Genomic DNA, 9,789 nt, shown 5'->3' with positions numbered 1-9,789 from the left:
ATCTACAGTTTTTCTCCAAGTGCCAACACCAGGGATATTCCTTCATCCCACCCTGGGCAAGTCGGGTGGCCTGTCAGCTTCACCAGCACTCAGCACCCACTCCAGCTGCCCCAGCCAGTGGACCAAACACCAGGCACTGCCTCTGGGACAGCAGCCCCCCCCCCGGGGTGTACCTCTGCAGCCCCAGGGATGCTCCCGCACGTCCTGAGTGGGGGCTGTGGAGCAGCGTCGGTTTCAAGAGCCCCCGACCTTTAATAATCATTTCTGCTGTTATCTGAACACTTTCCTAATTCATCCCCTTCTGTCCCTGAAAATCTAAATCCTATTTAAGTTAATGCCCTTCATTTTCATTTATAAAGACAGATACAAAATAATTATTTCCTATCTCTGCTGTTTCCTTATCTTCTGTCCTAATAATTCCTCACTGTCTCTCTTTCATCATCTGTCTGCAGTACAAGAAACTTTTCTGTTAGTTAAAGCTTTCTGTGTGTTCCTTTTCCTGCTCTTTCATATCTCGCTGCCTCTGTCCTCCCCACCTGCCCTCGCTCCTACTCTTCCACAGGCCTGCCAGTGTTTTTCATGCTCACCCTTCCCACTGATCTTCACATCTTTCTGTTGTTTGGATTTCAGCTTGCAATTTTATATGCAAATTCCAGCAGGCCACCTCTTCAGGCTCTGCCTTTGATATCCGAGTAGCCCTGCCTGGCTGAAGTGCGTTTGCATAAGTATCGGCATGCTCAAAGGGACGCTCCATCCTCGCCCCTGATGAAAGCAGCAAGGCAAGCAGGAACAGATGTGTCTCCCGGTGACAATTTGATTAAAAGAAAATAAAGGTGTTTTGCACAGGAGAGCAGCCCTGTGAACACCAGAAGAAAGAGACCCTGTGCCTCAGCAGGCAAGGGCATGGATTTTGCCGCAAAGCTCACTGCCACCAGATACCAGCGACAAGAGGCAAGCGGGGCTTCAAAGAGACGCAGGCTTTGCCAGGGACCAGCGGGTTCAGCTGCCCTCCCAAACCCACCGCATTTGTCTTTGCATCCCCTGAGTGCCATGGCTCCTCTTTGGGCTCAGCCAAGCAACGCTCATAAACAATTTCTAATGACTGAGCATCCTCTCTATTATTTCTGCTGCCTCATCCAGGTTTGCCCAGGGCGCCTTTAAGCCTTTTGCCCATGAACAGTCCACAAACAGAGCCTATTTTCGTTCTGAAGTGAACATCCTCCCAGATTCACTGTAATTACCGATATTGGCCCCGGTGAAGTCAAATCACAAATGCCAACAACTCTGGTCCCATGAAGTCTCTAAATCAACACAGCAATGCTTCAGAGCCAGCTTTTGGTACGTCTGTTACAAGCCTCCTTCCTCAAAATGCTTATCCTTGTCACATACCATCCCGTGTTGACACAAGTAAAAGCTCGTCGGGTCCGTGCATGTCTATATACATTTATTAAACCAGTTTTCTCGCCATCAGCCCTTGGTATAGTCTGTTCTCTGCTCTGCACAGCGAGTTACTCTCACATTCGCTGAAGAATGTATATGTGTTTGCAATCAAAAGAAATAGGATCCTAAGCACTCAAAAATTGACAGCGGAGCTCTGAGCAGCTGAGATTCCCAAAATGCATTTCTAACTGCATTTCCCGAGAACAGCTTAAGCTCCGTTTATTTCTTCCAACTATGGAAAATATTGCATTTTCAGTGCCATAGACACCCTTCTAAGAAAACTTGTCCAGCTTCCCAAAGATGTTAAAACTGACTCAAAATCATTTAATCATGGGCAGAACTTTAGAGCCCCTGTAATTGTTCACAGTAACCGCGTAGCTCTGGCAAGAAAAGAGCTCTGTCTTCTGCTTTCTAGTGCAGAGCGATCACTTCTGATAAATAATTTTGACTAGTGACTCATCAGCAGCCTATGCAGGAAGTATATATTTAAACCTGTGCAGCTTAAACAATTGTTAAAGATGTCAGTTTATCATGCAGACGGTTTTTATTGAAAGAAGAAGGAAAAATATCATTTTTTAAATTAATGAGAGCAGACCTTATCTCAGCTGCTTTTACTACGCTGTATTTTGGAAAAATATTCTTTTATTGTTCACAATTGCTTCTCTTTGTTGGACCCAGACGCCAACAGCCACATTTCAAAAGACTTTCTAAACATTAACCAACAAAACCTCAGTGCTGGGAGCTGCAAAAGCAACAAATGCAGAAAGATTAATTGACTTGCCCGAAGTTATATTAAATCAAGGCAAACTCCTGAGCAGAACCTGGGTCTCTGCTCCCCTGTTGCAAGGCAAAGCGGTTCCCGTGCTACTGCCCCAGTTTTGCCAGCCCTGGAGAATCCAGCTTCCATCGCCCTGCCGGGAACGCAGCGCAGTCACTGGGGTACTGCCCCAATACCTTGGGGCCGCAACTGCCTCCCTGCCAACAGCAGAGCATTTCCCTGCACTTTTCACCCAGCAACTGGATTATTTATTTTTAACTGCTGCTGTCAGAACTCAGGCCAAAGATTGAAGTTTCCCCCGCTTCCCCCTTCCTTCAAGATCCCTAAATCACTCAGACCATTACACGGAGGATCTTGAAAACCCATACTTACTTGGGGTGTCCGATTACAGGCTTTGATGCGCTTTTTTAGCCCAGAAAGAGGCAAGAATGACAACACCATGTGGGCAGGACAGCTGCTGCGGTTCAATGGGTCCAGGGGAGACCGAGGAGCTCCAGAGATCAGCAGCGAAATCAGGTAAGGTGGCAACAAGCTGCCAAATGCGGCTCACTATCCATGCCGGGAGCAATCTGGGAGGGAAAAGCCAACTCTTCTACCATATGGGATTTTAAATTAATCCTGTCAGCTCAGCTAAAGGGGCTGCCAACGTTACAGACAGCTTGCTGAAAGCTCTTGCTCAGCAGTGAAAGGTAGGAAGAGTCCTCAGGCTGGGACAGCACCGCTGCAAGGGCAGCTCCTGTATCCCACCCTGGGTACCACACCCCATCTGTTCTCCCCACCGCAAAACGGGGACCAAAGAGACAGGGGAGTTCAGAAGAAAGCGGTGTCTTTATTTCAGAGTTGCCCAAGACCTTCACAGATTAAAAAAAAATGAGACTCCAGCTGTGGAATGGCAACTGGTAGGAAGAGGCAATAAAAAGGCAATGGATGACCCATAAGAGGTAAACTGGGACTTCTCCACCATCTCATAAGATGTGACAACTGGGGCTTTCAATAAAATCAGGTAGGAAGAAAGTCGGGGGTGATAAAAAGAAATACTTCTCCAGCACAGTAATTAAGTTGCTGAAGTTATTGCCACAAGAAATGAGGACAAAAGCTTAGCAGGACTCCAGATGGGTCCGTGTGCTCACACAGCTACCAGGCTTGTTGAAACACATGGTGAAACGTTCCTGAGAAACATTTTAAACCTCATCTTTCAAGCTGAAGAGCACCTTGGACTATTAAGAGACTAGGATGCAGCCTCGTGCATAGGGCGGGTAATTACACATGTATTAACTTGGCCTCAAGTTTCATGAGGGAAACATAAATAGTGACTACAAAAGCAGCACAAACCCCATTGGAACCTGCTCACATGATTCTCTGGCATGGCGAGGACCCCGAGAGCACGGCCCAGGCAAGCTTCCAGGAGGGGAAAGGAGAAGAGACCCAGCGGCTCTTCCACGGGGCAGATGCCCATTCCTCCCCTCCCCAAAGGTGGCTAAATCAAGCCCTAATGGGCTACCATGAAGCTGGCTGCTGATGAAAATCCGTGCAGCCGCGTACGCTTGAAGGGATAAGAGAACTCTTCAGCCAAGTCCCTGCTGTGCTCTTTTCAGGAGAGGTCCTTTTAACTCAATGCTATTCCCAGACCATTGCGCTGATCTAAACGTTAACACTCTCTCCAGGATACAGGCACCTCCCGCATGTCAGAGGAGGCACAAAATGATGCCAGCAGCATCCGAGAGCCTTGCTGCCAGGGGAACATGCTGTATCTGGGCCCTGGGCTGGCCGGGCAACCCCTGCCCAGCAGAGGGGGAGGCAGGAGCATCCCAGAGGAATCACTCAACTTGAAAGAGAAACATAGTTGCCAGTTTGCAGTAAATACCCCTCACGTTTACTAAACACATATTACGAAGTGCAACACTGATCGAAAACAAAGGTAATTGGGAGAAAAAAAACCAACAAGGCTCTGCAAACACAGCCAGGAAAAAGCCTTTGGGGAATATACTTGGAGATTTGAGAAGGCTTAAGTCTGGGACACAAATGCCTGTTCTTTGTCCTTAACAATAGCGGATAAAGTCTGATGTAGTTTGTCCAGTTGTGATGGAGGGATCTCACCCCTTACGTCCAGCTGAAAAGATATGATCTCGTTGCTGATTACCTGGGGTTCACATCCTTGACAGCAATTGCACAGCGGTATCAGCTCACCGTGCATTTTCTGTGGCAGCCAAGGGGCGCAGAAAAGCCCCAGTACAATGTAAGCAAGACATGGCCTGTAGGGGCAAGACTGTAAGCCATGATTTCACTAAAAGAAGAGTGTTTGTAACAGGACACAAAGGGGCAAATCCCAAATGCAGCCACTGCCAAAGGAGGTCTGGGGATGCATTTTCTCCATGCAGCTGAGAACAAGCTCACGCAAGCTGGAGATGAGCACAACGAGGCACAGACGACTGGGGCTCTGAAGGACAGGCAGAAATTTCCCTGCAGAGACCCTGCCGTGGGAAAAGCATCTCACCATGAGATGCAGAAAAGGCCTTTTATCCCCCACCTGCCTCCTGCGGCCACACTTTTGCCTCGGGGCTTTGCCCTGCTGAACTGGCAGGCAGGCGCAGCACCCATTGGCACGCTGCGAGGCGGCCGCTTCAGCTCTGCCTGCGTGACAGCGTGCTTTCTGGGTGGGGAGCGAAATGACAAGGGATGTCACTATCTGGAGCTCTGCAGCCTCCTCTCAGTGCAAGATTTCCCTGTCTCTTCCCTGCTGGTGTCTGCACCGACATGGAAAGCCTCTGAACAAGGCTCCCTATAATCCATCAGAGGTGCTACTGCCCATTCATGCTCCACAGGAGCTCTGCCTCTCCACTAAATCCCTCAAGCCATCTCCAAATCACCTAATCTCCATCTCCACCACCTCCCTCTTTTCAGTGACCTTCCTCCTCACATAGAGTATCTGCAGGCTTCCAGATAACTCCCTTGCCTCCTTATCTGCAAGAGTATTTTAGCTCCTGTCCTGGCATTGCACTCAAGCAGCAGTCAAGACGTGCGAGGAAAGCACCAGGAGCATTCAGGAGGGGCTGGAAAGGATGGCAGCTCTCCAGCTGCTCTCCTGAAACCTCGATGGCACCTTTGGTTTCACCTGCAGAACAGTGTGCATCACATCAACAGCCCACCTGCCAAACCCTCACGGCAGACCCAGCTGCACTAACCAGTCCAACCAGTTGCAGAGCACAGGGGGGGTTCTCCCCTGATTGTCTGGGAGCGTGACCCTCCACATGGGTCGCAATGCTTCGAGCCTGCCTGCACTTCTCATCTGGCAGAGCTCCTGGGTCTCATTTGTCACAGCCTCGTGCCGTCAGCCCTCCCGCTCCCCCCCTTTCTCTGCGACAGATATAAACCGGCTCCGACCTCCACCATTGCCCCTCACATTGAAGTGCCCTTTCTCCTGCCAGGCAGGGAAGAGCAGGCGAGAAGAGACACAGGAGCAGGGATGCCAGCTTGGTAGCAAAGCGAGCATGAACGTTCTGGTGAGGAATAGATCCTTCATATAGAGCTGGACCGGTTTCACAGGCTGCACATACTGGCTCTCCTTAAAGTGCCTTGGAGAGCAGTAGGCTAACCAGTAACACATCTGAGTCGTGGGACCCTCCTGGAGCTGGGAGGCTGTCCCAAACCAGCCCAGCACTCTGCACCCAGCGGAGACCCCACGTAACATGGCCGCTTACCTTAATGGCCATTCAGGTGGCCATGCCACCCCGAAGGCTGCAAGCAGCTCATCTATTAAACCTGAAGGATGTGCAAATCCTAAACAACATGGAATTCCCAGGCCTCTTACAACGCTGCTTTTATTTGTAACAATATAGAGCTTCCCCCAGAAGTTTCCCAGTGTAAACAGACACTATAGAGGAGACAGATGTTGATTCTGCCGTGCTAACGAGGAACACCGATATTACACGGAGCAGCTGGGGCACAGAGGTGAGGACTTATTACTCCAGGGAGAAGAGATGGCAGGGCTGCAAAGGCACAGGCTTTGGCAGCGAGGTTACTCAGAGGTTGCACACAGCCTCTGTTCAGTGCTTCAGCCTTGCCTTTCTCCGCAGCTAATGAATGTTACAGGAGGAGAGGGAGGAGGCAGAGGCTGGAGGGAAATGGAGCAGAAATGCAAGGCTGCCATCTCAGATATCATCTGCCTCTTTCCAGACAGGCTCTCACGGAAACGAAGGCACAGCAGCACTCACCACAGCAGGGGGCAAAGGAGGAACCGCCCGGAGCGGGCATCGGCAAGGGATGGGTCCCAGGCTCAAAGCTATGCATGCATATGCCATCTTGCACCTTGTGCGGAGCAATCTGTTTGGCAAAAAGTCACACTTACAAGTGGAAAATAAGAGGACGATACCGGCCCTGCTGAACTCTGCCTCTGTGCTTTTTGTTCAGCCTCTGCGAAGGGGGAAGAAATGCAGCTCTCACCCAGGCTCAGCCATCAGCTGCCCTCGAGCCCTGTCTGCACCCACCTCCCTGCCCGCAGCGGCTCTCCCCGGTGCGGGCACCGCACACGGCTGCAGCAGAGGCTTTCCCTGCCCCGAGTGGTTTACAATACTGAGCAACACATTGCCACGGCCAAGGCACTGCAGCCAAAGATTAAGTGATGAGCTCAGGATTGCAGAGGGGATCTGTAAACTCAGTCTCCCAAGCCAGCTCTAGTGCCTTCTCCGCACGCTCGCCCTCCTGCTCCCCCCGGGGCTGATGCCTCACCAGCAGCACTCCCAGCACCCGCTGCAGTTCTGCACCGTGGGCACGGCTTTCCGACAAGCAATCACATCTTAGAGACTCTGGCATTTTCGTAGAACACCTCAAATTGCTTTTTTTACACCTCACTGCTCAGTGCCAACCCCAATTCATGTTATTTGTGCATTTGCTTAGAAAACATTACCTGATCAGTCACCCTGCGAGAGGCTGGGGAAGAGGCTTCAGCTTCTCCCTGTCACTACAGTAGGCTGGGCACAAGGGAGTCCATGCAAATATTTTACTGAAACAAACTGCCTCCCAGTAAGCACGGGAAGGCCCTCGCTAGGGTCCTGAGTACAAGGTGGCATGAGCCAGGACAAGGTGCAGCCAGCCCGAAGAGGAAGATCAAGGTGAGAGTATCTGCCTGCCCTGCTGCCTGCTCTCCAACTAGGCAGGGTCCGCTTAGTGGAAGCGAGTAGAGAACAGTGTCTGGCACGTTCCTGTATTTTCCCTCTGCTGGCAGAAGCTGGATAAGGCAACACCCAAAAACCTCATGAAGATGGTAAGACTTGTGAAGCGCACCTAAAAATATATACATTCATATACCTGTCAAACGGCACAGCAGGTTACGGCGCATCGGCCCCGGCAGGCAGCACAGCCTGGCTTCTACCCTCCGAGGGACACGCGGGTGCCTACGCCACGCGAGCCCCAGCCGCGAGAAGCGTATGGAACAGCTCGCGTGGCTCCTCGAGATGGAGCTAGTGCCACTGTGCCCCCAGGCCCCCCAACCCTTCCCTCCACTGCATCAAACTGCCACCTATTGCAACAGGCACCCGTAGCCCTTGTTTGATAAAAAAGGCACCAAAACTGCTACAATTAATAAATTGATATTAGGCCATCCCTCCAAGCTGTTCCTTCCCAACCATCTGCATGTCCTGAAATGTGACGTTTTAGTCATAAATGCCAGGCCTCGTTTTGGAAATTTATAAGCTGTTTTGCTTCCATTACCTGAACAGCTTCCAGCTACTGCATCCAGGCATTTTAATTCTCTGAACTCCACCACGAAATGGCACGATAAACTTCACAATACGCAGCTCCCGCACCACAGACGCTCAGTATTTCACAGTTCCAAAGAATTTCCTCCTTCCTCTGACAGAAGCCAGGTATCCAGCGACTCCAACTCAGGAGTCCATCTGCTTAAGCACATAGGAGAACAGATCCTTTTGTAGTAACATATTAGGAGCCATACTCAAGAAAGGCGACATATTTCAACTCCCATATTGCCACCACAACCCCTGATGCACTATCAATTAGGAGCAGCAATAATTACAAATGGAAAACTGCAGACCTTGGAGCAGATAATGTGTTTCCATTAGATTAAGTAGTCATAGAAATAAAAAATAAAACCTATACTTCGGCTAATTAAGCCCACTCACCATCTGATTAAGATGTGTTGTGATACCATGGAAGAACACCAAAGAGCTATTGTAAGTAAACCAACACAACTGGGTATTAATATTATATTCCTTGTCAGAAGGGATAATTGATCTGCCTAGAGGTTAACCAAGGTAATTATCGTGAGTTGACAATACTGTCGATGCTAAGCATCTTGCTCCACGCAGCAGCATTGGGGGAGAAAAAAAAAAAAAAAAAAAAGAGGCTAAACCCCTGCCCCTGGACAGCCCTGCATTTCTGACTCATTCCTTGGCTCTCTCGAAACAACCTCCCCATTCATCTGACTTCAAATAAAACCACACAGTGCTCATTGACACACTCCCCCACCCCCAAACCTTTCCTGCTGTAGCATATGAAGGCACGGACCCCAGGTGAGATCCTTTACCACATACATAAATGCTGGTTGTATACAATCACGTAGCCACCCAAGTTCTACCCCAGAATACACACCTTTGTAGCCAGCTCACACCCCACCAAACCGTTTAGCTCCCCTATGCTCCTCTGGGGAGATCTCTTCTTCCCTGGTACTTAAGCTGTGGGGGCTGTGGGCAGGCCCCTCGCTGGGGGGCTTTGGGCAGCCCTCATTGCAGGCAGGTGTGCACGGAACCGGCATGCAGGTGAGCTCAGGGAGCCAGGGTCAGCCTTAGTTGTTTCCTCACTACATTTTAAGGGATAATCGCTCTGCAGCCCAGCACCCAGGCAACAGACAAAGCCTTTTCTCAGAAAGGGCCCTTACATCCTGCTCCTCAAAGTTCCATTCAGGAAAAGCTGAGTTGGGTTTCTCTGACAAGAAATCCCTGCAACAATTTTGATTTTGGGGGTGGGGGCAGAACAAATCATGCTGCTTCAGCTGGCTGCAAATCACACCCACAGGGCCAGGTGCTGGGACTAACCGCCTTTACTTTGGGGCCAGATTTGTATAAGGTATTTACATGCCTACCAGGATCTTTGAAAATCTAGCCCCAGGCAACCAAATCAAATCACCGGTTTTTGCCCTGACATCGCATCTGCAACAGCATCCACTGTCCTGTGCGTGGGAAGGTAAACTCAGGGCAGAACACACCACGCGGTTCCTTAAGCCCCCCCCTCCAAAGGCAGAGGTCTTGCCATCCTCCTCTTCCCTACGGAGGAGGGTTTAGTGGGGGGAGCTCTCTTTGGCTCTAACCACTGCAGCCAGACCCTGCAGCAGCAATGCTCCAGTTTGCTCCACGTGACTGCCAGGTAGATGCCTGGCGAATCCTGGGGAGAGCACAGGACTAGCATCAGAAAGCCCAGAGAGGTCAGATCCCCGCCGGGACTGAGAGTCCCACAGAGGGGTTCCTCAGTGGGAGACACCCCCACAAGTCAGCCAGCGGCCTGGGAGCTGGGCAGCTCCTGCTGAACAGCTTTGCAGGGCTGCCCACCACTTCCAAGTGCAT

General features: G+C 50.6%; 1 long non-coding RNA gene across 1 annotated transcript; it reads left to right on the top strand.

Annotated features, from left to right (window-relative positions):
* Positions 1-2,189: 2,189 nt before the first annotated feature.
* Positions 2,190-6,600, top strand: LOC119158268. Its single transcript, XR_005107821.1, has 2 exons — positions 2,190-2,734; positions 6,392-6,600. It is a non-coding gene; the product is annotated as an uncharacterized LOC119158268 (long non-coding RNA).
* The last annotated feature ends 3,189 nt before the right edge of the window (positions 6,601-9,789 follow it).

Source organism: Falco rusticolus, chromosome 16 (genome assembly GCF_015220075.1).
Source record: "Falco rusticolus isolate bFalRus1 chromosome 16, bFalRus1.pri, whole genome shotgun sequence".
Lineage (NCBI taxonomy): Eukaryota > Metazoa > Chordata > Aves > Falconiformes > Falconidae > Falco > Falco rusticolus.
Note: the sequence above shows the minus strand (reverse complement) of the source record. Positions and strands in the feature narration are given on the sequence as shown.